Consider the following 26,478-nt stretch of genomic DNA (forward strand, 5'->3'; position numbering starts at 1 on the left):
AACGTTGTTCAAATGATTTATAGTCATGTTTAACCATACTAAAGTGTCAAATAATGACGTGCATGCATTGAGACGTCTTCCCTGCTGACCGCCCGGGGTGGCTGTGCAGAGCGCTAAACACTAGGGACGCCGGTCGCCATTCACTTTCCGGATTTATCTACGGAGAACAATCCAGATTTTTCATGTATGTTAATGCTGCAACATGCTCTTCCGGAAGGTAACCGATCACAACGGAGTGGGGTTGGCAGGAGGGGGGCGAGGGGGCGGAGAAGGACGAAGCCGAGTGTTGACAGAGAATGCTGAAAGAGTTTCTCGAAAATCGACATCGTTTTTTGTGCTGTGATTTGTGTCAGGTTGCTCTATTGGAGTCATTAATAAGAAATTAAGATCAGAAAAGTAGTATAATAGGAGATCTTTAAAGACATCTCTTGCTAAGGGACGTCTATCTCTATGACTGGAATCGAACCCAGTCCCTTTTCAGCTGTTAGTCAAACACCATTTCCACTATCCTGCACCTCTTGTCTTACCAAATACAGTGCAGTAATAATAAAGACGCAATCACAGTTGTGAGTTGTCCTCCCCACCCTCCCCCTTTTCCCCACCACCCTCCGCCTTGTCCCTCACCAACCCTCCACCTTGTCCCTCACCAACCCTCCACCTTGTCCCTCACCAACCCTCCACCTTGTCCCTCACCACCCTCTACCTTGTCCCCCACCAACCCTCCACCTTGTCCCCCACCACCCTCCACCTTGTCCCTCACCAACCCCTCCACCTTGTCCCCCACCAACCCTCCACCTTGTCCCCCACCACCCTCCACCTTGTCCCCCACCACCCTCCACCTTGTCCCCCACCACCCCTCCACCTTGTCCCCCACCACCCTCCACCATGTCCCCCACCACCCTCCACCTTGTCCCCCACCACCCTCCACCTTGTCCCTCACCAACCCTCCACCTTGTCCCTCACCAACCCTCCACCTTGTCCCCCACCAACCCTCCACCTTGTCCCTCACCAACCCTCCACCTTGTCCCCCACCAACCCTCCACCTTGTCCCTCACCAACCCCCCGCCTTGTCCCCCCACCACCCTCCACCTTGTCCCCCACCACCCGCCACCTTGTCCCCCACCACCCTCCACCTTGTCCCCCACCACCCCTCCGCCTTGTCCCCCACCAACCCTCCGCCTTGTCCCCCGCAGTGGGAGGAGGTGAGCGGCTACGACGAGCACATGACCACCATCCGCACCTACCAGGTGTGCAACGTGTTCGACGGCAGCCAGAACAACTGGGTGCGCACGCGGCACATCCGGCGCCGCGGCGCCCAGCGCATCCACGTCCAGATGAAGTTCTCGGTGCGCGACTGCAGCTCCATCCCCAACGTGCCGGGCTCCTGCAAGGAGACCTTCAACCTGTACTACTACGAGTCGGACGCCGACGCCGCCACCCGCTCCTCCCCGCCCTGGATGGAGAACCCCTGGACCAAGGTGGACACCATCGCGGCCGACGAGAGCTTCTCCCAGGTGGACCTGGGCGGACGCATCATGAAGATCAACAGCGAAGTGCGCAGCTTCGGGCCCGTGTCGCGCCGGGGCTTCTACCTGGCCTTCCAGGACTACGGCGCCTGCATGTCGCTCATCGCCGTGCGCGTCTTCTACAGGAAGTGCCCCGCCGTGGTGCTGAACGGCGCCGCGTTCCCCGAGACGCTGTCGGGCGCGGAGAGCACGTCGCTGGTGGTGGCGCGGGGCGTGTGCGTGCCCAACGGGGAGGAGGTGGACGTGCCCATCAGGCTGTACTGCAACGGGGACGGGGAGTGGATGGTGCCCATCGGAGGGTGCACCTGCAAGGCCGGCTTCGAGGGCGTGGAGAACGGCACGGCGTGCAGAGGTGAGGGAGGGAGGGTGCTCGTGGCGTGCGGGTTTGTGTTTTCACTGTTTGGTTATAGTAGACAGTTCTGTTGATGAAATGATCATACCGGTCTGGGTGATCAAACCATTAGTTAGGGTCTTTACTAAGTGTCTCGAACCATTAGTAAGTGTCTCTACAAAGTGTCTCGAAGCATTAGTAAGTGTCTCTACTAAGTGTCTCAAACCATTAGTTAGTGTCTCTCATGGCTTCAATTCAACGTCCGTTACCGATTCTATTTGGCCAAAGAGCTTTGAGCATGCGACTGCCTTTGGTGTGGTTTAACTCATGCTATGTTTGTAACCACTAATGTAATATATGTAGTGTAATATATATATATATCATCTATCAAGTTTATTTGAAAAATACTCTGCTTGAAAGCTACTCTGCTTACGGTTTGATATTGAGGATGTTTCAATTAAAAACTTTGAAAGCAACACTCTGTTCAGTTCTCACATTAACCGAAACAGAAACAAGTCAAACATTTCTTATTCAGTCCAAAACGCAGTGCAACAGTGTTGGGTCCAACGGTAATGTGTGGGCTGGTGTGTGGGACTGAGTAATCATTTTCCACACTTTGTTACACAAGAACATTATCTACTGGAGGAACCAAGTTGTCATCCTCTGGTCTGAGTCCAGTTCTAACTCAGGAAGTAAGATACAGCTCCCCAGGCACGCGGCACCAAATCTCTAACTGGTTTTAAAATGTCTTTTTTTGGAGACAAGTCAAGAGTGTGAGAGTCGGTAGAGTAGTGCCAAAGTAAGAAGAGAAAAATACAGAAGACTGCGGAGGATCATCTCTATGCCAACAGGGATCACTTGAGCCTCATGTCTCAGACTCAGGCTCCTGCAGGGTCGATAGCGGAACATCTTATGAACTATTCATGATACGTCGTATGTCTTATACTTATTGTTGGCTCAGAAGCAAAGAACGGGTAACGGTGGTAGTTCACTGGATTCAGCATGCATGGCAGGCAGCCTCATTTACGCTTCAGAAACAGGCCTCTCGTTCTCTGGTTTCGACAGGCTCCCTGGTCTGATTCTGCTGCCGTCTAAGGCCAGGTTATCCGGGCCACACGCGAACATTCCCGATGTACCGCAAAACATTTTGGTTGAGTGTATTTTGACTCCCGTCGTGCCGAAGGTGTTTTGCGTGAGAAGAGTGTTGGACAGATGGCAGCAAGTCACAGGCCAGAGGCGAAAGCTTATTTCATCTGGCTGTGGTTCCCCGTCAGAGTTAGAGGATGTGTGTTGCTTGCGTTCGGTGGAAGGGATGTGTGATCATTATTAGGGGATGTTTCCCGCAGATGGCGTGCTGTCACTGCTACGCTTGGCTGTGCGAACTGAGACACTGTTTACTGCTCGACATTCACCACATGTCCGTTCTCATTAAGCCTGTGATAAGGGCAAACGAGTGGAGGCTAAGGCCCTTTTGGGACTCTGTGTCAGCGTCCTACACGTTAATGCAGGGTGTTCTTCGGGCGAGGATTAGGCACGGAACATTTATTTGGAAACCCATACGTCTGAATTGGTTTACGTAACAAACTGACGATTCACATAAGGAGCAGCGAGGGATACGGGGCTATAGGCTACATATGTTTGTAAGACAAGCAGGTTGATTTGTTTATTTTGTTCTTTGAAAAATATTAATATATTCATTCAAGATTCATTCTCAAATGAGAGAATATGCTTTTTAGAACAATTCATGGCGAAGTTAGACAGCCTTCAATTTGGGGAATGATGTCACCTGTGTGATCTAACATTAAATCCTCAAAAATGCCATTTCCTGGGGTCCTACCCATGTGACACACCCTGTTAGGATGACATGAGACGATGCGGTGTGATTGGTCGAAATCATATTGCATCACATCACATTCTCTCCACCTGGACCAGGTGGAGCAGCAGAGCTTGTCTCGATGTGGATAGACGCACACGCACACACACATTCACATTCACAACCACACACACACACACACACACACACACACACACACACACACACACACACACACACACACACACACACACACACACACACACACACACACACACACACACACACACACAAATGCATACACACACATACACATTAACATAGACGCACACATATACACACAGATCCACAAACACACACACATATACACACAAGCACACAATACAAGCTGCTTCAACTGCTCGACGGACCAATTGATTTCATTCGAGGCTGGGGGCGGGGGAGAGGCGGCTCTGGAGCTGCACCGAGCTACGGTCGACAGACTGATGAATAAATGCAAAGGAACATGTTCATGTGGAAGACTCCCCCAGACGACAGGAAAGACATGGGTTCTGCCTGTCCCAAGCACATATCCCCCCCTCCCCCCCCCTCCCAATAAGAGATATGAGCAGAATGAGAGTCAGCTGGTTAGTTGTTGTATCAACTTGGCTCTTTTCTTGTGTGTTTACCCAGCATGCATTTCGGGCTTCTTCAAGGCCACCCAGGGGGACCACGAGTGCCTGCCGTGTCCAATCAACAGCCGGACCACCAACGAGGGCGCCACCAACTGCGTGTGCCGCAACGGGTTCTACCGCACCGACTCGGACCCCGCGCAGATGCCCTGCACCAGTACGGACCGGTTCTGTTTACCACGACCTACCCCTAGGGCTGCTTCCATTATGGGAAAGAAAATCATAATCGCGATTATTTTGGTCAATATTGAAATCCCGATTATTCCGACGATTGTTTTTGGAGTTTGAAAACATGACGTGTTTATTCAGCATGTCTCTCCCGAAAAACGCTTTGTAACTGAGAACTTTGAAATTACGCCTCAAAAAAAGACACAACGGTCAAAAAGAAAATTAAAAAATGTACAGATATGTATCCAGCTGTACTGCACTTTCTATAAAACATTTAATGAAAAAAAAAAAAAAAAAAATTGATAATATTCGTTTTGTGATCGTTTGACGCTGAAATCGAAATCGCGATCAAAATTCGATGAATCGCCCAGCCCTACCTACCCCCTTCTGCTGACCATGAGGACTAGTGCAGCACCCTTTAGAGTGGAAACACTATAAGAGCGCATGTCAGCACATTGACAGTTTATTTACAGGGTCAGACTATTGGTAATTGAAATGATTCCATCAATCGTTCCAATATGTACCACCAGCGCAGTGCCAGTACAAAACATTCAGAACGTATCGGTTCAGCGCGGGCCAGTTGCGTGGACTCTGGTTTCGCTGCTTGCAGCTTTTTCTGGAGAACCGCTGATCCAAACAACTTCCCACTCATCGCTGGACCTCCTTAGATACACCCACCGAGTGTGAAGGCGACCGGATGAAAGGTTGTTTTCGAGAAAAGAGAAGGACAGACATAGACGTGCATACAGAGAGTCCTCTTATTGTAGTTGGATATAAATCCCACACCTATTTTTTTATCAGTTATTGTATTTTAGGTTGCCTATTAAGATCTGGCTAGGGACAACAGATGGGAATGAGCATTTTTAGCTAACCCTGGCTTGTCCCTATCAACTAAATAAATAAATAAAAATGAATAAATGTGGAAGACAAAACGTTATAGTTTCTACCGACAGGAAGGATGTCATCCTAGCTCCCCTTTCTCAGCCACAAAATATACATAATATACGTGTGAGGAGCTCTGAAACAAGCCCCTTAATGAATTATAAATGTATAATATGCTGTACGCATTCTGAAACACCTCAGCTTGGTGACTCAGGAGCTGAACAGTCCCCACTTGGTGTGGCCGTCCTCCCCACGCTTATAGCAAAAGATGCCAGGCCGCGATGAAACAGCAACATGGGACACATTCGCACCCCAAAGCCTTCTGGCATATCGAGTAGATTAACAGTGCCGTACAACTTAAAGAGCATTTTATATATATACAATATAATATAAATATATATTAATTGAAGGACCTTGTTTCAGAGGTCCTTACATACGTCTCAAACGAATCCCTTCACATCCGACCCCACCGGTTGATCCGACTCCCACGTTGACACGGATCACCCTCACAGATAAAGGTTAACCATGACGACCTCCTCCTCCCCCCCCCCCCCCCCAGCGATCCCCTCGGCCCCCGAGGAGTCATCTCTATCGTGAACGAGACGTCCCTGCGTCTGCGCTGGACGGCCCCCCAGGAGGGCGGGGGGCCGCGAGGACGTGGTCTTCAACATCATCTGTAAGAGCTGCGGGGGCGGGCGGGGGGGCTGCACGCGCTGCGGGGACAACGTGCGCTTCGAGCCGCGGCAGCTGGGTCTGACGGAGGCCGACGTGCGCATCAGCGACCTGCTGGCCCACACGCGCTACACCTTCGAGGTGCAGGCGGTGAACGGCGTGTCGGACCTCAGCCCCTACTCGCCGCAGTACGCCGCCGTCAACATCACCACCAACCAGGCCGGTAAGGGGCCGCGGGCCATTAGTTTGGGGGCCAATGTTTTTGGATTTTTTTTTTTTTGTGTGGTGTTATTTTGTGGTATGATAGAGCGTACAGCAGAAAGAGAGAGAGGGGAGGGAAAGGGAGGGAGGGGGTCATAGAAAGAGACACAAACACACACAGACACGCACACGCACACACATATACTAAGAAATATCTGGGGAAAATGTGATTTTATTTTTTGGCACGATTTCCAAATGTATAATGCTTCAAGTTATAGTGCTAAATCGCGGTGATTGGCTATTTGGTGATTGACATCATCAACGTGTTCGTCAAATCGTAAATTGTTGTAAATACTTTGGTTCAATATCTAGCATTTTGTCTCGACAGTATTATCTGTCTCTTTCTAATGCTTTCTAATCCCAATGCTTCGAATGTTTTTTTATGTGTGTATATGTGTGTGTATGTCTCTCTCCCTACCTCTCCCTTCCATCCCTCTCTCTTCCTGCTGTGTCTCTTCCCTGTCTCTCTCTCCCTTCCCTCTCTCTCTCTCTCGCTGCTGTGTCTCTTCCCTCTCCCTCTCTCCCTCTCCCTCCCCCTTTCTCCTCCCTCTCCCTCTCTCTCTCTCTCTTCCTGCTGTGTCTCTTCCCTCTCCCTCTCTCCCTCTCCCTCGCTCTCTCTCTCCCTCTCCCTCTCTCCCTCTCTCCTCTCTCTCTCTCTCTCTCTCCCTCTCTCTCTTCCTGCTGTGTCTCTTCCCTCTCCCTCTCCCTCTCCCTCTCTCTCTCTCTCCGTGCTGTGGTCCTCAGTCCCCTCGGCCGTCTCCATCATGCACCAGGTGAGCCGGGCCCCTGAGAGCAATCACCCTGTCCTGGTCCCAGCCCGACCAGCCCAACGGACTCAGCCTGGACCTACGAGCTGCAGTACTATGAGAAGGTACCAGCTGCTCCCTGGGGCCTGTGGTGGTGGTGTGTGGTGGTGTTGGGGGGGGGTGGGAGGGGGATGGTGGTGGGGGTGCTGGTGGGGGTGCTAGCGGCGGCGGTGGTGGTGGTGGGGGGGGGGGGGGTGATGCTAGTGGTGTTTGAGGTACGTTGTTTTGAACTTGAATTAATAAAAAAGTAATTAAGTTGATGAAACATTTTGAATTGGTTCAGGCAAAGGGTTTTCAAATCATGGGGAGCAGAAATGGGAAAGGGCATCTTGCCTCACGGTTGTCAACAGGTAGGGCTGTGATCATCGGGGATTCAAAACCCAGTATGTTTAGGCTGGGGCGCTCGAAAAACCCTCTCAAGAATATCCTGCTGCCCCCAACGATCCTGCAAAAATAAAAATTACGGTTTAATATATTGTTTTGTATTCCCCTCGGTATAAAACATGACACCCTGTTGTTTTGCAGAGCCAGGCGGAGTTCAACTCGTCGCTGTTCCGCAGTCAGACCAACACGGCGGACATCCGGGGCCTGAAGCCCGGGACCATCTACGTGTTCCAGGTCCGAGCCCGCACGGTGGCCGGGTTCGGACGCTACAGCGGGAAGATGTACTTCCAGACCATGACCGAAGGTATTCCTCCCGTCCCCCCACGATCCATGCAATATTCAACGGACCACTCACACTGCAGAGTTTATTTATTTTTAAACGTGTGGGTTGCGTTGTGTCAGGGGGTTTCAAAGACACCGCAGTGACAGGGGACATCCCTTTTCTTATTCATATTCCTTTTAAAACCTGAAAAAAAATGTTTCTTTTTTAAAAGCGGTTGGCTCGTTTCCCCAGGCATATTATTTGCCTGTTCAACAATGTATGGTTGAAAATGTCCCGTTCTTGTTCTTCTTCCGAAAGGCGGTAGTAGCTCAGGCGGTAGAGCGGGTTGGTCGCTAACCGCAAGGTCGGTAGTTCGATCCCCGCTTTCTCCTAGTGTGTCAATGATCCAAGGCATCTCCTCCTGACGAGCTGGCGAGCTTACTTGGTTGACTCCGCGTGAATGTGTGCATGAATGAGGATTGTTAGGCAATATTGTAAAGTGCTTTGGATAAGAATTGCCATAGAATGCAGTCCATTTACCATTTATAACAGTAACGCTACTTAGTCCAAGCAGGACCTGATTTATAAAATCCAACCCCTGGTTCGACCTGTCAACAATGGTCGTACATTTCTTTTCTATCAGCGATGTTCTCATGATTCACTTCAAAAACCTTTGAGTGCTGATGTCACTTCCTGTGCTCGCCCCTCCAGAGGAGTACAATTCCAGCATCCAAGAGAAGCTGCCTCTCATCATCGGCTCCGCCTCCGGGGGGCGTGGTCTTCATCATCGCCATCACAGTCTTCATCATCATCTGCCGCAGGTGAGGACAGCGTTCAAAAAATTTCAAAGACGTGAGCCTCCATTTTGTTTATGATGAGATGTGATTCATGATGCTACAGCAGTGTGGGCCCGCGACCCAAAAGTAGGTCGTAGCACCATGACCACAACCAACCGTCCACACTAGCTGGCCTTTCAGCATTCTGTCCCCAGACCCAGCTAGTATTTAGAACCAGTGTGGAGCCAAGATGGCCGCTCAGGGACCGAGGCTGATTGATCATTGATAAATTGTCGTCGACTTGACTTGACTGATGTCAAAGAACAATATTCACAGTTACTAATTATTGAATCAGAGTGTTTATAGCATATTGCAAACAATCCCCTCAACATGTGCCTTTCTAATGTATATTATTCACACAAGATCACTCAGTAGAACAAGTTAGGGATTTGAAAAGTAGATGGGCCTTATCTTGCATCCGGCGCAATTGACTTTCTCACTGGCGCATGTGGCGTTGCTAGTTTGCAACTGGCGCAGAGCGTTTTTTTCCCTCCTGCGCCAAGCGTCGGTAAATTAGGGAATGATCTTGCGCCCCGAGGGGCGGTTCGGTGAAAGGAGGAGGCGTGTTCTGGCACAAACGTTCCCTGGTGCTATTTTGAAATGTATTTGAGGACTCAGTATTTCTGAAGTTGTGGAAGAAAACCTTATTCCATGTGTGAATTAGGCATATTATTAGGCCATAAACTGAGCCATTTGAAGTTTCATGTGCATCTGTCTCATCGGACACTGCAGACGCGCTGTCAAAATCTCAACTCGTCAGATTCAATGCGCTCATGGCTCTTAAAGGGGATGAGAGGTAAAATAGCAACATCGCCATAGAACCGCCCACCAAGCTACTAGCGCTTGGTGCTTCTCACTTGCGTTTCAGACCTTTAAAATAGGGCCCAATGAGTTGTTTAAAATGATGATGATGATTGTTTATTGTTTATTGAATGGATCCCTTTTAGCTGATGCCGAGGCGGCAGCTAATCTTCCTGGGGTCCATATAGGAGCATACAATATAAAACATAGAGAATACAGTACAATGATGATGATGATGATGATGATGATAATGAAGTTGTCCATCTTATTGTTTGTCCAACAGCAGGAGGACCACAGAGAGACCAGAGAACACGGAGTACACCGAGAAGCTGCCGTACACCAGCGGACACTGTGAGTCTCAGGCTGCTCTTACCATTCTGCGTAATATTTTATTTTTCTTTACAATTTCCAACCTTCATGCGACTGTGATGTGTGATGTGTATCGCTCTGTGTAGTCCAGAGCGGATGAGTTGAATCATTATCAATCTTATATTAGGTGTGTTTCAAAACGTTGAGTTATGAGTAAATAGCTGTAAAACTTTTTTGATGGTTGTGTTAATATCCAACATCGCTTTGGGGTTTTGAAAAAGGAATCCACCTTTTCACGCTAATCGATCAATCAACGTTCATGGAATATAAAGGAAGCTGAGTTCTTAAAACCCAACCAAAGTGCCTTCTCAACGGCCCACTGTAACTGGTGTGTTGCCTCGCAGTGTCTCCCGGCGTGAAGATCTACATCGACCCCTTCACCTACGAGGACCCCAACGAGGCCATCCGGGAGTTCGCCAAGGAGATCGAGTTCCCCTGCGTGAAGATCGAGCAGGTCATCGGGGCAGGTAGAGGGACTGTGTGTTACAGTGTCAGTGGTTCTTCGCTGTGCGCCCAACCCTTCGTCACAGTGATTACCTTTGTGTTGCGTCATCAATGCTCATGAATGTCCCTAGACGGGCCTTCCCCCCCTTGACCTGTTTAGAGTACATTGTTTATAGAGTATGGTACATGTTGTTTATAGTATAGCTAAGTATAATATATGTGGTAAAGTATAGTATAGTATAGGGCTTCAATAGGAATATTAACGGTAGCAAGGGTGTTTTGGTCATTGTTTCCCTATGATGCATTTCTGATGATGTATAAGCACTGTAGAGTAAGTTAGTATAGTATGGTATAGTATAGTTGATATCGCATTAGTCATACGGATGCTTATTTATTTGAACGTTCCTCGTAACACAGTCGTTATGTGTTCATCTACTTGGGTTACAAACTGTTTCCGATCACCTCCTCTCCTCCCCTTCCTCCTCTCCTCTCCTCCCCTCCTCCTTTCCTCTCCTCTCCTTTCCTCCTCCTCTCCTCTCCTTTCTCCTCTCCTCTCCTCCTCTCCCCTCCTCCACTCCTCTCACTCCCCTCCTCCTCCTCCTCCTCCTCCCCCTCCTCCCCTCCCTCCCTACTCCTCTCCTCCTCTCCATCCTCTCCTCTTCTCCTCTTCTCCTCTTCTCCCCTCCTCTCCTCTCCTCCTCTCCTCCTCTTGTCCTCTCCTCTCCTCCTCTCCTCCCCTCCTCGTCTCCTCGTCTCCTCTCCTCTCCTCTCCTCCTCCTCTCCTCTCCTCTCCTCCTCTCCTCTCCCGCTCCTCCCCTCCTTCCTCTCCTCCCCTCCTTCCCCTCCTCTCCTCTCCTCTCCTCCCTCCTCCCTCCCCTCCTCCTCTCCTCTCCTCTCCTCTTCTCCTCCTCTCCTCTCCTCTCCTCCTCCTCTCCTCCCCTCCTCCTCTCCTCTCCTCTCCTCTCCTCCTCCTCTCCTCCCTCCTCCCCTCCTCCCCTCCTCCCCTCCTCTCCCCTCCTCCTCCTCTCCTCCTCCTCGCCTATCCTCCTCTCCTCTTATCCTCTCCTCTCCCGCTCCTCCCCTCCTCTCCTCTCCTCCTCTCCTCCTCTCCTCCTCTCCTCTCCTCTCCTCTCCTCTCCTCTCCTCTCCTCTCCGCTCCTCTCCTCCTCCCCTCCTCTCCTCTCCTCCTCTCCTCCTCATCCTCTCCTCAGGAGAGTTCGGGGAGGTGTGCAGCGGTAACCTTCGTCTTCCGGGTAAGAGGGAGATCCTGGTCGCCATCAAGACGCTGAAGGCGGGCTACACGGAGCGCCAGAGGCGGGACTTCCTGTCTGAGGCGTCCATCATGGGCCAGTTCGACCACCCCAACATCATCCGGCTGGAGGGCGTGGTCACCAAGAGCAACCCCGTCATGATCCTCACCGAGTTCATGGAGAACGGCTCGCTGGACTCCTTCCTGAGGGTGAGGACCCCACGCATGCATAGACGCATGCACGCACACACACACACGCACGCACGCATGCATGCACGGACACGCACGCATGCACACACACGCATGCTCGCACACGCACACACACGCACGCATGCACACACACACGCACGCATGCATGCACGCAAACACACACACGCACGCATGCACACACACACGCACGCATGCATGCACGCAAACGCACTCACGCACACACACACACACACACACACACACACACACACACACACACACACACACACACACACACACACACACACACACACACACACACACACACACACACACACACACAGGGTTAGCCAGCAGCAGGGTCTTTGGTCTCCTTTTGGCCCTTTCAGGGCCCTTCCTCTGCTTTTTCTGTTTGAACATAATGTGTTTCGCTTTTTAAAAGGGACTGCCCAAGAAAACTCATACCTTTAATTTATATTTACTGTTTAGCTGTTACCTCATACCAGTTGTTTACGACCATTGTGTACATGATTTGTCAGTCAGTTAAGAACCATACCCCTTAAGGGACTACTTCATGACAATCCTCTCCATGTCTGTTTTGATTGGCTGAACCAAACCACATAACCAATGAGTTCAAGACCAACATACCCTTCTCTATGATTCGATTGGCTGGCCAAAACCGCCTAACCAATGATTTCCCCCCCCCAAACCTCTCCTTGTCTCCTGCTGATTGGCTGTAGCAAAACGACGGGCAGTTCACGGTGATCCAGCTGGTGGGCATGCTGCGAGGCATCGCGGCGGGGATGAAGTACCTGTGTGACATGAACTACGTCCACCGCGACCTGGCCGCCCGCAACATCCTGGTGAACAGCAACCTGGTCTGCAAGGTGTCGGACTTCGGCCTGTCGCGCTTCCTGGAGGACGACACGTCCGACCCCACCTACACCAGCGCCCTGGTGAGTCCGCTGCCGCCGCCGCCACCCGCCGCACCACTCGCCGGCATCTAGGTGGTTTTTAGGATCACGAGGATGGAGATACAGAGAATATTGGGATTAATGTTCACCGAAAATTGTGGGATTTAGGGTTAGGATTAAGGCCCAATCCCATTTCTACCCCTTACACCTTCCCCTTACCCCTCCCCCTTGTTTTGAAGGGGTAAGGGGTAGAAATGGGATTGGGCCTTAGGCCAAATCCATTTCTACCCCTTACCCTATTATAGCCATGGCATTTCTACCCCTTACCCCTTACCCTTACCCCTCCCCCTTCAAAACAAGGGGGAGGGGTAAGGGTAAGGGTAAGGGGTAAGGGGTACAAATGGGATTGGGCCTAAATTTCACGATGAAACTTTTCTTTTCTTGAGATAACGGTTGATTTCTAGCAGACCTCATGCTGGAAACGTCTGTTTTATGATATAAATTATAACACAGACGAGTTTTAGAATAGTAAAACAAAGTAAAAAAAAGACATAAAAAGCATTTTGATCAATAGCAATGTTCAAATAATGTATGTTATTTAGGATGATAATGTATTGTAGTCAAACTGTAAACCTTGTAAATAGCCCGTAGAGATTGAAAGTAAATTGCAACTAAAGGCATTGTATTCTTTTATTCATGTGAAATATAAGAATCAAACTGTGCTTTTGTAAATACCACATCAACATTTAAAGTAGCCTGACATTTGCTAATTTTTTACGCCTTTTTTTCTGTTAGTGTGAATAAGTGCATTATTTTAAGAAAATCGAACTAATGTTATAACGTCAGTGTTTTCCCATTACTTTTTTTTAATTTAAGTTTATTTGTAGATCACCCAGTGTCATTAATGTATATAAACTACAAACTGCAGTATCTTGGTCGGAAACTTAAAAAGCACTTTCTCCAAGACAGTGCTGTTCGCCGAATAAGTCCTCAGATTTTACACTTCCAGCTAGGCCCAGAAATGACCAGGTATATCCTATTTCCCCCTGCATATCATGTAAACACAAGATTAGACCAGATACGCTGAACCCAGGAAGTCTAGTTGAGGTGTTTGCCAGATTTAACCGTCTGGAAGTTCACCATCAATACTATCCTCTGAACACCATTATTTATTAATTCATTTTATGAATATTGATCGCTTTATTCATATTTACAGATCTTTTCCCTACATATTATTATTTTATTATTATTATTTATGTTTTTTAATTATACATACATATATAATTATTATTATTTTAATTCACATTTACATTTTGTTACTCATGTTTGTATTTATTGATTGGTTGATTCATCTCTGTGCTGATCGGTTGATTCATCTCTGTGCTGATTGGTTGATTCCTCTCTCTGCTGATTGGTTGACGTCCCCAGGGGGGGAAGATCCCGATCCGATGGACGGCCCCGGAGGCGATCCAGTACCGGAAGTTCACGTCGTCCAGCGACGCGTGGAGCTACGGCATCGTCATGTGGGAGGTGATGTCGTACGGCGAGAGGCCATACTGGGACATGAGCAACCAGGACGTGAGTCACCAGCCTCTGATTGGCTCCCCGTTAGAACGGCCCCGTCGGTACGCTTAGAGAGTCAGCGAGGAGGGAGACTGCACAGAGAGAGCAGGTTGTAAAAAAGACCAGATTCCGAGCTGGTTTAATAGGTGACTCATTTTAGCTTCCGGTCTTAACCAGCCACGATGACATTTGGTTGTGGCGGAGTATTAATTCAACATTTTGTAGACCCATAATTACATAGAGGGCATATATACATATATTTATGAGTATATTATGTAATTATAACCCTATCCAGACATTATGGTAATGTTTTGCATATTTCTTTGAAAACAAAGGGTGAAGGTTATAAGCTGTGAGCAAATTAAATAGCTGTGTGATACTGTAATAACTAACCAATCACAGACCGTACACCAAACCCCTTGTAAACTAACCAATCACAGACCGTACACCAAACCCTTTGTAAACTAACCAATCACAGACTGTGCACCAAACCCCTTGTAAACTAACCAATCACAGACCGTACGCCAAACCCCTTGTAAACTAACCAATCACAGACTGTGCACCAAACCCCTTGTAAACTAACCAATCACAGACCGTACACCAAACCCCTTGTAAACTAACCAATCACAGACTGTGCACCAAACCCTTTGTAAACTAACCAATCACAGACTGTGCACCAAACCCCTTGTAAACTAACCAATCACAGACTGTACACCAAGCCCCTTGTAAACTAACCAATCACAGACCGTACACCAAACCCCTTATAAACTAACCAATCACAGGACCGTACACCAAACCCCTTGTAAACTAACCAATCACAGACCGTACACCAAACCCCTTATAAACTAACCAATCACAGACCGTACACCAAGCCCCTTATAAACTAACCAATCACAGACCGTACACCAAACCCCTTGTAAACTAACCAATCACAGACCGTACACCAAGCCCCTTGTAAACTAACCAATCACAGACTGTGCACCAAACCCTTTGTAAACTAACCAATCACAGACTGTGCACCAAACCCCTTGTAAACTAACCAATCACAGACTGTTCACCAAACCCTTTGTAAACTAACCAATCACAGACTGTGCACCAAACCCTTTGTAAACTAACCAATCACAGACTGTGCACCAAGACCGTTTGTAAACTAACCAATCACAGACTGTGCACCAATACCGTTTGTAAACTAACCAATCACAGACTGTGCACCAAACCCCTTGTAAACTAACCAATCACAGACTGTGCACCAAACCCTTTGTAAACTAACCAATCACAGACTGTGCACCAAGACCGTTTGGAAACTAACCAATCACAGACTGTGCACCAAGACCGTTTGTAAACTAACCAATCACAGACTGTGCACCAAGACCGTTTGGAAACTAACCAATCACAGACTGTGCACCAAACCCTTTGTAAACTAACCAATCACAGACTGTGCACCAAACCCTTTGTAAACTAACCAATCACAGACTGTGCACCAAGACCGTTTGTAAACTAACCAATCACAGACTGTGCCCCAAACCCTTTGTAAACTAACCAATCACAGACTGTGCACCAAACCCCTTGTAAACTAACCAATCACAGACTGTGCACCAAACCCCTTGTAAACTAACCAATCACAGACCGTACACCAAACCCCTTATAAACTAACCAATCACAGACTGTGCACCAAACCCCTTGTAAACTAACCAATCACAGACCGTACACCAAACCCCTTGTAAACTAACCAATCACAGACTGTGCACCAAACCCTTTGTAAACTAACCAATCACAGACTGTGCACCAAACCCCTTGTAAACTAACCAATCACAGACTGTACACCAAGCCCCTTGTAAACTAACCAATCACAGACCGTACACCAAACCCCTTATAAACTAACCAATCACAGACCGTACACCAAACCCCTTGTAAACTAACCAATCACAGACCGTACACCAAACCCCTTATAAACTAACCAATCACAGACCGTACACCAAGCCCCTTATAAACTAACCAATCACAGACCGTACACCAAACCCCTTGTAAACTAACCAATCACAGACCGTACACCAAGCCCCTTGTAAACTAACCAATCACAGACCGTGCACCAAACCCTTTGTAAACTAACCAATCACAGACTGTGCACCAAACCCCTTGTAAACTAACCAATCACAGACTGTTCACCAAACCCTTTGTAAACTAACCAATCACAGACTGTGCACCAAACCCTTTGTAAACTAACCAATCACAGACTGTGCACCAAGACCGTTTGTAAACTAACCAATCACAGACTGTGCACCAATACCGTTTGTAAACTAACCAATCACAGACTGTGCACCAAACCCCTTGTAAACTAACCAATCACAGACTGTGCACCAAACCCTTTGTAAACTAACCAATCACAGACTGTGCACCAAGGACCGTTTGGAAACTAACCAATCACAGACTGTGCACCAAGACCGTTTGTAAACTAACCAATCACAGACTGTGCACCAAGACCGTTTGGAAACTAACCAATCACAGACTGTGCACCAAACCCTTTGTAAACTAACCAATCACAGACTGTGCACCAAACCCTTTGTAAACTAACCAATCACAGACTGTGCACCAAGACCGTTGTAAACTAACCAATCACAGACTGTGCCCCAAACCCTTTGTAAACTAACCAATCACAGACTGTGCACCAAACCCTTTGTAAACTAACCAGTCACAGACTGTAAACTAACGAATCACAGACTTTACACCAAAACCCTTTTTAAACGAACCAATCACAGAATGTGAACCACACCCCTTTGTAATCTAACCAGTCACAGACTGTGCCCCCCACCCCTTAGTAGACCACCCATCACACACTGTACACCCCACCCCTTAGTAGACCACCCATCACAGACTGTGCCCCCCACCCCTTAGTAGACCACCCATCACAGACTGTACACCCCACCCCTTAGTAGACCACCCATCACAGACTGTGCCCCCCACCCCTAAGTAGACCACCCATCACAGACTGTGCCCCCCACCCCTTAGTAGACCACCCATCACAGACTGTGCCCCCCACCCCTTAGTAGACCACCCATCACAGACTGTTCACCCCACGCCTTAGTAGACCACCCATCACAGACTGTGCCCCCCACCCCTTAGTAGACCACCCATCACAGACTGTGCCCCCCACGCCTGTGCAGGTGATCAACGCCATCGAGCAGGACTACCGGCTGCCCCCCCCCATGGACTGCCCCAGCGCGCTGCACCAGCTGATGCTGGACTGCTGGCAGAAGGACCGCAACAACCGGCCCAAGTTCAGCCAGACCGTCAGCACCCTGGACAAGATGATCCGCAACCCCGCCAGCCTCAAGGCCATGACCCCCCTCTCGTCAAGGTACCGAGGGGCCGGGGGGCCGGGGGGCCGGGAGGCCGAGGGGCGGAGGGGGGGATGGATGGGTGGATGAGTGGATGGATGGATGGATGAGTGGATGGATGGATGGATGAGTGGATGGATGAGTGGATGGATGAGTGGATGGATGGATGGATGGATGAGTGGATGGATGGATGGATGAGTGGATGGATGGATGGATGGATGGATGGATGGATGAGTGGATGGATGGATGGATGGATGAGTGGATGGATGGATGGATGGATGGATGGATGGATGGATGGATGGATGGATGGATGGATGGATGGATGGATGGATGGATGGAAAGATGGAGGGGTGGATAATAATAATTGATTCAATTTATACAGCGCTTTTCCAGCCACTCAAAGACGCTTTACAGTGAAGGGGGGGACCTCACTCACCACCACCAGTGTGTAGCACCTTCATGGGTGATGCACGGCAGCCAATCTGCAACAGAACGCTCGCCACACACCAGCGGGAATTAATGAATCAGCCAATCATACAGGAGGATGATTAGGGGGCCGGATTGAATGAGCCTGGTGGGGCCAGGACACCGGGGAAACCCCTACTCTCAGCGATAAGTGCCCTGGGATCTTTAATGACCTCAGTGAGTCAGGACCTCGGTTTTACGTCCCCTCCGAAGGACGGATGACTTTAGTCATCCCCGAATTTGGTTGTGACAGCATTGAAACCAAATATCGATATAAAAGATGAGTTATAATACAAATATGAAAAAGTAGCAGTATAATAAAAAGGAAGATTATTACAGTATTATAATTTACAGTATTATATGTACAATACTGATATAATACATGTATTAAAGTACAGCGCAGTGCTAGTATACTGAGATCTACCCGCTGAGAGAAAGTATAGAGGAGCTTTTGAATTCAGCTGGTCCAACTCTGAGTGTGAATGATTGTTCTAAGTCTTTTTTTTAAGTGTGAGCTCATTTTGATTTAATTAATCGAGATTAGAATTGGATGAATGCGATCATAAGATCATAAGATACAAAACAATCTTTATGCCATTTCGATCCAGAGTTAAATTATTCATGTTCTTTGTTATGATTTTTTTCAACAATATCCCACTCTACAAATATTCTGTTAACTAAAGTAAAACTGCTTTTATTCAAGGTAACTATTTATATCCGATAGTAAATGTCCTTCAGTTGACCCACTAGCTTCAATCATTCCTTTTTCCCCCAAATCCCGACTCTACACCAAGCCACACTCGATGGCGTCTCCTGCTCTCTCCACACGTCCACGGTCCAACCCGGGGTCATTCCTGCTTAACGATTCAATATCCTGTTCCTGTCTCCTGTCTCCCGGGTGCCCAGTGTTCACCTGGCGCTGCTGGACCGCAGCCCCCCCGACTTCTCCTCCTTCACCACGGTGGACGAGTGGCTCGATGCCATCAAGATGAGCCAGTACAAGGAGTACTTCACCAACGAGGGCTTCAACAGCTTCAGCGTGGTGTCACAGATGACCATGGAGTGAGTCCGCCCTCCCTTTGTCTTTTGGTTGGAGACCAAAGCGTCAGATATTATTCTCTCGTTTTGCTTCCTTTCATGAAAACAAATTGACTTTGAGCCATTTCTGTAGTAAGCTGTTATTGGAAGCTTAAGAGACTAGCTATTTATGTATATCCATTAATACCGTTTTACATTTACAGTACATTTAGGGTATTTAGCAGACGCTTTTATCAAAAGTGACTTAAAATGAGTACATATGAAAGAGAAATAGAAACAAGATATCGCTGTTGGTATGCATATTTCATGTAGTATGATGACATACAACTATTGCTATCTATTACTATTTCATGTTAATACTTTTATGTTTTCGTTTTTTTGTAACTTTATATTAATTGGACCCTTGGCTTTTATCCAGTTGATTGTTGTCCAGAAAGACCCTTTGTTAATACTGATCCTTTTAACCGTAGAACCCTTAGACCTGGACATACTGCGGTCCTACCGTCATCACAGTGCCCCCCCCCCCCCCCCCCTGAAGGCCTAAAGTCTAAAGACCCTCCTTCCCAACAGTGACATCCTCAGAGTGGGGGTGACGCTAGCCGGCCACCAGAAGAAGATCTTCAACAGCGTCCAGTCCATGAGGGCCCAGATGAACCAGATCACCTCTGTGGAGGTCTGACCTCCTCCGCCCTGGAGGTCTGACCCCCTCCCTGGAGGTCTGACCGTCACGGCCCCCCAAGCCCAGCCGGACCCCCTGTCCTCGGAGGAACCACGCCGGTCGCTCTGATGCCAGACCTCCGAAAACACATACATATATAACACAAACACACATTTACACACATACACATATACACGCACACATAAACACGCATACACGAATAAGCGCGCACATACATAAACACACATACACATATACACATGCATATGGCCAAGGCACGCACACACACATACACACACACACACACACACACACACACACACACACACACACACACACACACACACACACACACACACACACACACACACACACACACACACACACACACACACACACACACTCTTCCCAGAAAAACCTAGAAACCACCAAAGTTTGGATTCTTCTTTAACTCTTTTCCCAACTCTTCCAACTCTTTGTTTTCAGCTTCCAACGACCTATCTTCCAGTATTTAGTTTTTATACATGACGGTCTGGGCCTCAACCAAAGCTCATCGCTCACTACCCATTGTTGTTTGTTTTTTATTAATTTATTAACAAAAGTTACTTCACGTTTTCCTTGTTCTACACTAAAAGGGAATAAAAGCCAATCATGGCGTTGGTGTTACGTGTGTTGGTGGTGGAAAACACTTCGACAGTTATCTGGAATCATTTAGTCTACTGATCTGTGAAATGTGGTATTATCTGCTCAGAGTTACAGCTCTACTGTACCGTTTGAGCCCCCGGATCCAATTTTGTAATTATGTTGATATGTAGAAGCGATTCCCTCTTCTGATAGACGGGGTCTTAGCAGAGTGTGTTCTATCGCTTAGTTTTTACCTTGACAAATGTGAAGAATGAAATCATAACAGTGGGCATTTTTTGCTGTAAATGTCAGGGTGTAAAATGTGTGCCAAAGTCCTATTTGAGGGAAAAGCTGAATAATATTTTTCCAATCCACTGCCAAGTCTCTGTTTCACCCAGTGTAACCAGGAAGAGCCACCTTAAATATGCAGCATCGTGTCCTCCTTTATTGCCCATTATAGCTATTCATGGCTGATTTGAGAGGTTCAAAGCGGCCCGTTCATGCCTCTCACTGTCCTGCTTCCCCTTAACGTTGCTCCGAGACGTGATTGCCTTTATCGAGGACGGACAGAGAGCCACTGATGTCTTAGCTGGTGAAAGAAGGAACGGAAGGATTTGGTGTCAGATGCATGAAATCGTCGGGTGAGTAGGAACCCAACTGTGAACCCATTCTGACGAGGTCTTTGTGTTCTCAAATTCACACTTTCTATATTTTTAACTGACTGACCACACCGTCACTCGTAAGAGAAAACGTTTTCTACTTTTAGTTTACCTTTAGATACACTCCCACCACCTTATCAAGAAAAACGAACGCTGTAAGGGTGGATGTTATTTGACAAATATTATGTTGTTCTGGTCTGGTGTTCCCAATGCACTGAAGTTATAAAAATGACACTGGGTTATGCTTTCAACCACAGCAATCAGACGTGTTGATGATAAAATAAAAAAAACATGTGAAATTACTAAGAAGATTTGACAAAAAATAGGATTGCACCACTCAACATATCCAACACCTTCAATCGTTTGTTGTTAGTACCACCAACTAACCAATAGTCTAACAAGGTAGGAGTCAGACACCTTCTTATTCTGATTTGTTGAATCAGAAATAATTGGTTATTCGTGACACTCTTCTGTATATTTTGTTAAATAGGATTATACAAAGCCCTGGTTTTTACAGTGTGGCTTTTACTTTTGGAACACTTCTTCCAGTCCATTTTTATCGAGTCGTCTCTTTCTCATGGAACATGTCTTGTGTGTGAAGCCAGCGGACATTTTTTAATTGCACAAATGAACAAAACCCGTAATGTCCCCAAATTAGCCCCACAACCGATTCAGAAGGTCCTTGCTGAAACACTGCACTTTAATAAGAAATCCAATTTGTTTTTGATTTGTTTTGTTTTCTGTGTGACTTTTAATACTATCTGTGGTTTGTTGTACTACTGTATGTATATTTGACAATACAAAGGGACTGTAGGATGTGTGTGTAGTACACTGTATATAGATGAAGGGATTAGCTGTACAAAATGTCCGACTTTGGCATGGGGCTTTCATGTTGTACTAATAGCACAATTCATGTGTGAGCCTAGCCAGAGTCAACCCCCATCCATGATACTGTACACCAAATGGTGCGTTTTAAACCCTGAAAGGGTACTAACATCTTCTTCCGTTTTTTATTATCATTAAATACGTTATCATATCATAATGTCAATGTAATGCGATTTTGCAATTACAATGTAGTCATGATTTAGCCATTGAGGCCCACCTTTCATGTCTATAAGCCCTTATTTGAATATGACCAATGACGTCTAAATGCCCCAATCAAAACCTTAAAGATAATTTCATATCCAATCTATTTTTCCTCCCCCAATTGGATTGTACTGAATGTAAAAGACACCGAGAGATAAAATAGTAGTCGCTGGTAACAGTGGATATCATTTATGAATTCTTGAATTGTATGAGCCATGATCAGGGGTCCAGATGTGTAGTAATATGTGAAAGTGCAAGAAACTTCCCCAGTTTCACAAATTGTATTTTATCCCTCAATGCTTTCTTAAAATGAACTGCTACATCATCATTATGATCACCCACTAATGTATTCCGACCAGAAAGTGGGGCTACTCAAATACTATTTTTAATCCCATTCTCCCAACATCAAATAAGATTATGTCAATTTGTCCCTAAAAAAAATGTCATACGAAGAAGTAAACATGCCAGTCATATTTACGTACGCGTCAGTCTCCCCAAACGCCTCTATTCTCTTGGGGTGAAATGTCCTTATGGCTGGATGACACATGGAATATTTACAGCCAGATCACTCTCTCACGCTACGTGACACTATAACGTAGCACCCCTCCGGCCCCCACTCCCAGGAGCAGTACACTGTGTTCGTTCCATTGTACATACAGAACCCCACAGTATGGTCTTTTATAACTTATTGATGTGTAAACAAAGGTCAATCGATGTATGCTATCACTCTCGTACACACACAGACGCGCACACACACACACACACACACACACACACACACACACACACACACACACACACACACACACACACACACACACACACACACACACACACACACACACACACACACACACACACACACACACACACACACACACACACAAATTCATACCCACACACACACACACAGACACACACCCCTGTCTGATGTCAGTCTAACTGCACTCCTTTCCCAACACCCTTAGTCTTGTACCCTGGTGGGGCTATCGTGGATTACGTCCTGTATGCTATATCTTCCCCTCGATAATACAGACATTTGGACCATTCCAATCCTAGAACACGTGGATTATAAACGGGACGGGTCGATTTGGTAGGCGCTAAAGTGTCACGCACACATCAAAAACTAAAAATAAGTAAAAAATGAAACACTCATCTTCTTTTTTCTCAATCCTTACCACTGTGATCTTATACGATATTGTATGTTTGAGGATTTTTTTTAATGTGTATAGAACGCCATGTATATTTGACTGTATCCCTTTGAATTATAATTATTTGTAATACTTGTATTTGTCTATTTTTAAAAAGAAAACAAGAAATGACAAGAGAAAACACACAAAAAAAACATTTTGTAGCAATTGTCTTCAATAAAAAAGTAATGATGGCATTTAATAGCTGTGGCTTTTTCTTGAATAGTATGTATCACATTCGTACAAGCAATGTTTGACACAATTTATGGATGTTATTATTTATATAAAATTTTGCAAAAACTGTTGTGAACGAGTTTAATTATCCAAGCCGGGTGTTTCCTGCAGTTCAAACGCTGAACAGCAGAGGGCAGTATAACCTACCGTCCGCCACGCACTGCAGAGACAGCGACGGAGAATACAATATAAATAGAATGGAAAATAATATTCAATGAAACTTATGAAGTGTTAGAGCCGCCAGTCTTAAACGTACACACGTAGCCTACGTACGCATAAAACACATAAAAACATTAAATTGAATTCGACACGTGGCTCCAAATACCATGCAATTGCATAAAGGGCTTTATCTAAATAACAAAATTCTGGGTGTTTACTGTAATATCTTACATGATGATCCTCCCGGTGACAGGATAGACCTAAATAAAAATAAATCAATTTTAATTTAGGTCCGTCTAGCCTTTTCAGTGATTATTTTGACCGCTCCCAGTTTTCAGTGATTTTTTGGGACTGTTCACATGGAGCGCAGCGGTGTCGTGATCAGCTTGTTGCAGAACGCCAACACGTGGATTAAAAGGTGCGTAGCTGTGCGCGCGCCGCGGAGCATCAGCGGCTTCTCCTCGCGGCGATGAAGACGCTCACAGGGCATTTCCCGCGCGCAACAGTGCGCTATTAGCCTATACTGTCTCATCACACACACACACACACACACACACACACACACACACACACACACACACACACACACACACACACACACACACACACACAAACGCACTCAAACACGCAACCACATACACGCACACACATACACGCACGCAGGCACACACACACACACACACACACACACACACACACACACACACACACACACACACACACACACACACCCGCCTTACGGTCGGTACGGTACGGTCCATGTGTCGTCATGGTAACAGCCCTCGGATGGAACACCCCCTCTGACCCCGATTCCTCGTGCGCCGTCCGGTGAGGAGTCGTGCATCACACGCGACAAACCGAAGACGGAGATAGAAAGGAGGAAGAGGCGCAACGAAGGAGGATTTTTTTCTATTTCAGAGCACTGGGAAGGACTGAGGAATCCATATTCTTAAAATGCTGCTGGCCGTGTATCATCACATCATACGTGAGTCCCGAGAGGCGAATAACCAAATAATTGTACCAAACCTTTTGAATATTGAAGGCTGTTATTATTGTGGTCATTGTTATTGTTATTGGCGTGTGATTCCTACTCCTCCGTCTCAGCTAGAAGAGGAGAGTACGTGCTGAATCATTTTTTCTCTACTTTGGTCAGGCTGGAGGTCTGCGCTTCGCCTGATCTGCTCCCCCAGATCTTGGGGCTGATGAGAGCGTCTGCAGAAGACCCTCCCTGCAAAGTCGGTACACACGCGCGCACGTGAGCACGTACACAACCGTCCGCCAATTGATATTCACAATCACATGCACGCAAGCACACACACGCATGAAAGCAAAAACACACGCACACAACACACACGCACGCACACACACACACACACACACACACACACACACACACACACACACACACACACACACACACACACACACACACACACACACACACACACACACACACACACAAACACGTACACACACTCCCCAGCCGCCCCCCACATGACAGTCGTTAGTGGTGGTTTGTGTTTACATGTTAATCCTCTCTCTCTAACTCTGGTCCTCTCTCTCTCTCTCTCTCTCTCTCTCTCTCATTCCTCATATCCAGTCAGAGCTTGCGGGGCTGATCCATCCAGACCGATCGGTGCTGCTGTGATCTGCAGGAACGCCACATCATCTTCGTCATCCTCGTCCTCCAGTCACGCGCATCTCTCCCTCGCCGCTGTCTGACGGCCGCCGTTTCGCGGCTGTGGTGTAAACAGGAAGTGATGTTGGCACTGGGAGACTGAGAGCGAGCGAGAGGCTAAAGAGAGAGAGCGAGCGAGGAGAGAGTCTTCAGAGGCAAGCTTCGCGTTTCCTTCCCTCCCTCCTCTTCCTCTGAACTCGACGCCCTCCCTGGAAGCCATCCATGTTCAGATGACCCCCTCGCCAGCTCCCCAGGCGTAGACACCCCCCTCCTCCTCCTCCCCCCCCCCCCCCCCCTTTCCCTCCCTCCCCCTCTGGCCTCTCCCCCCTCCCCCCCAACAATGTACCCATGCATCACCCGGCTGCAGACCATCCTCGCCCTGCTGTACTCCACCATGCTGTCCCGGGGCCACACGTGCCCCTCTAGGTGCCTCTGCCCGGACCACCACACCGTGGACTGCTCCGGCCGCGCGCTCACCCACCTCCCGGGCCCCTTCCCCCTCAACGTGCGCCGCCTGCTGCTGGCCAACAACTGGATCTCCTGGATCCCGTCGGACTTCCTGCTGCTCTACAGCGACCTGGTGTACCTGGACCTGAGGAACAACTCGCTGTCCCAGCTGGAGCCCGGCACGCTCAGCACCCCCTTCTCCAGGCTGGTCTTCCTGGACCTGGGCAGCAACAACCTGACGGAGATCCCCTCGGGGTCGTTCGGGGAGTCCCGGAGCCTGATCAAGCTGCGCCTGGGGGACAACCCCTACCTGAGCGCGGTGGGGCCGCACGCCTTCCAGGGCCTCAGCTCCCTGCGGGAGCTGGGCCTGGAGCGGAACGGGCTGTCGGACCTGGACGTGGGCGCCCTGGAGCCCCTGGCCTCCCTGCGGACGCTGCGGCTGGAGGGGAACCCCTGGGAGTGCAGCTGCCGCTTCGCCAAGCTGTTTGCGTGGCTCACGGAGCACCCGCGACAAGCTGCCCACGGGTGAGGATAATAAGCGGCTTACGCCCTTGTGCCATGCATGCGCCTCTAAAGCCCCGGCGGGGCGGGACAGGGAATCGGCCACACGCCGCTGGTAATCCGGGCCGGGGCGACCGTCTGCGATTTCGGGTGATTCCGCTGTTGTCGGCGGCCGCCCCTTGGACGCCACACACACACACACACACACCGACACGTACACACACACACACACACACACACACACACACACACACACACACACA

The 26,478-nt window shown here is 48.0% G+C and overlaps 2 pseudogenes; both read left to right on the plus strand.

Annotated features, from left to right (window-relative positions):
• Positions 1 to 19,658, plus strand: part of LOC130387262 (ephrin type-B receptor 2-like) — a 29,585-nt pseudogene extending 9,927 nt beyond the window's left edge.
• A 5,949-nt stretch (positions 19,659 to 25,607) lies between these two features.
• LOC130389718 (leucine-rich repeat-containing protein 38-like) overlaps positions 25,608 to 26,478 on the plus strand; it is a 3,773-nt pseudogene continuing 2,902 nt past the window's right edge.

The sequence above is a fragment of the Gadus chalcogrammus genome, chromosome 1, assembly GCF_026213295.1.
Source record: "Gadus chalcogrammus isolate NIFS_2021 chromosome 1, NIFS_Gcha_1.0, whole genome shotgun sequence".
Lineage (NCBI taxonomy): Eukaryota > Metazoa > Chordata > Actinopteri > Gadiformes > Gadidae > Gadus > Gadus chalcogrammus.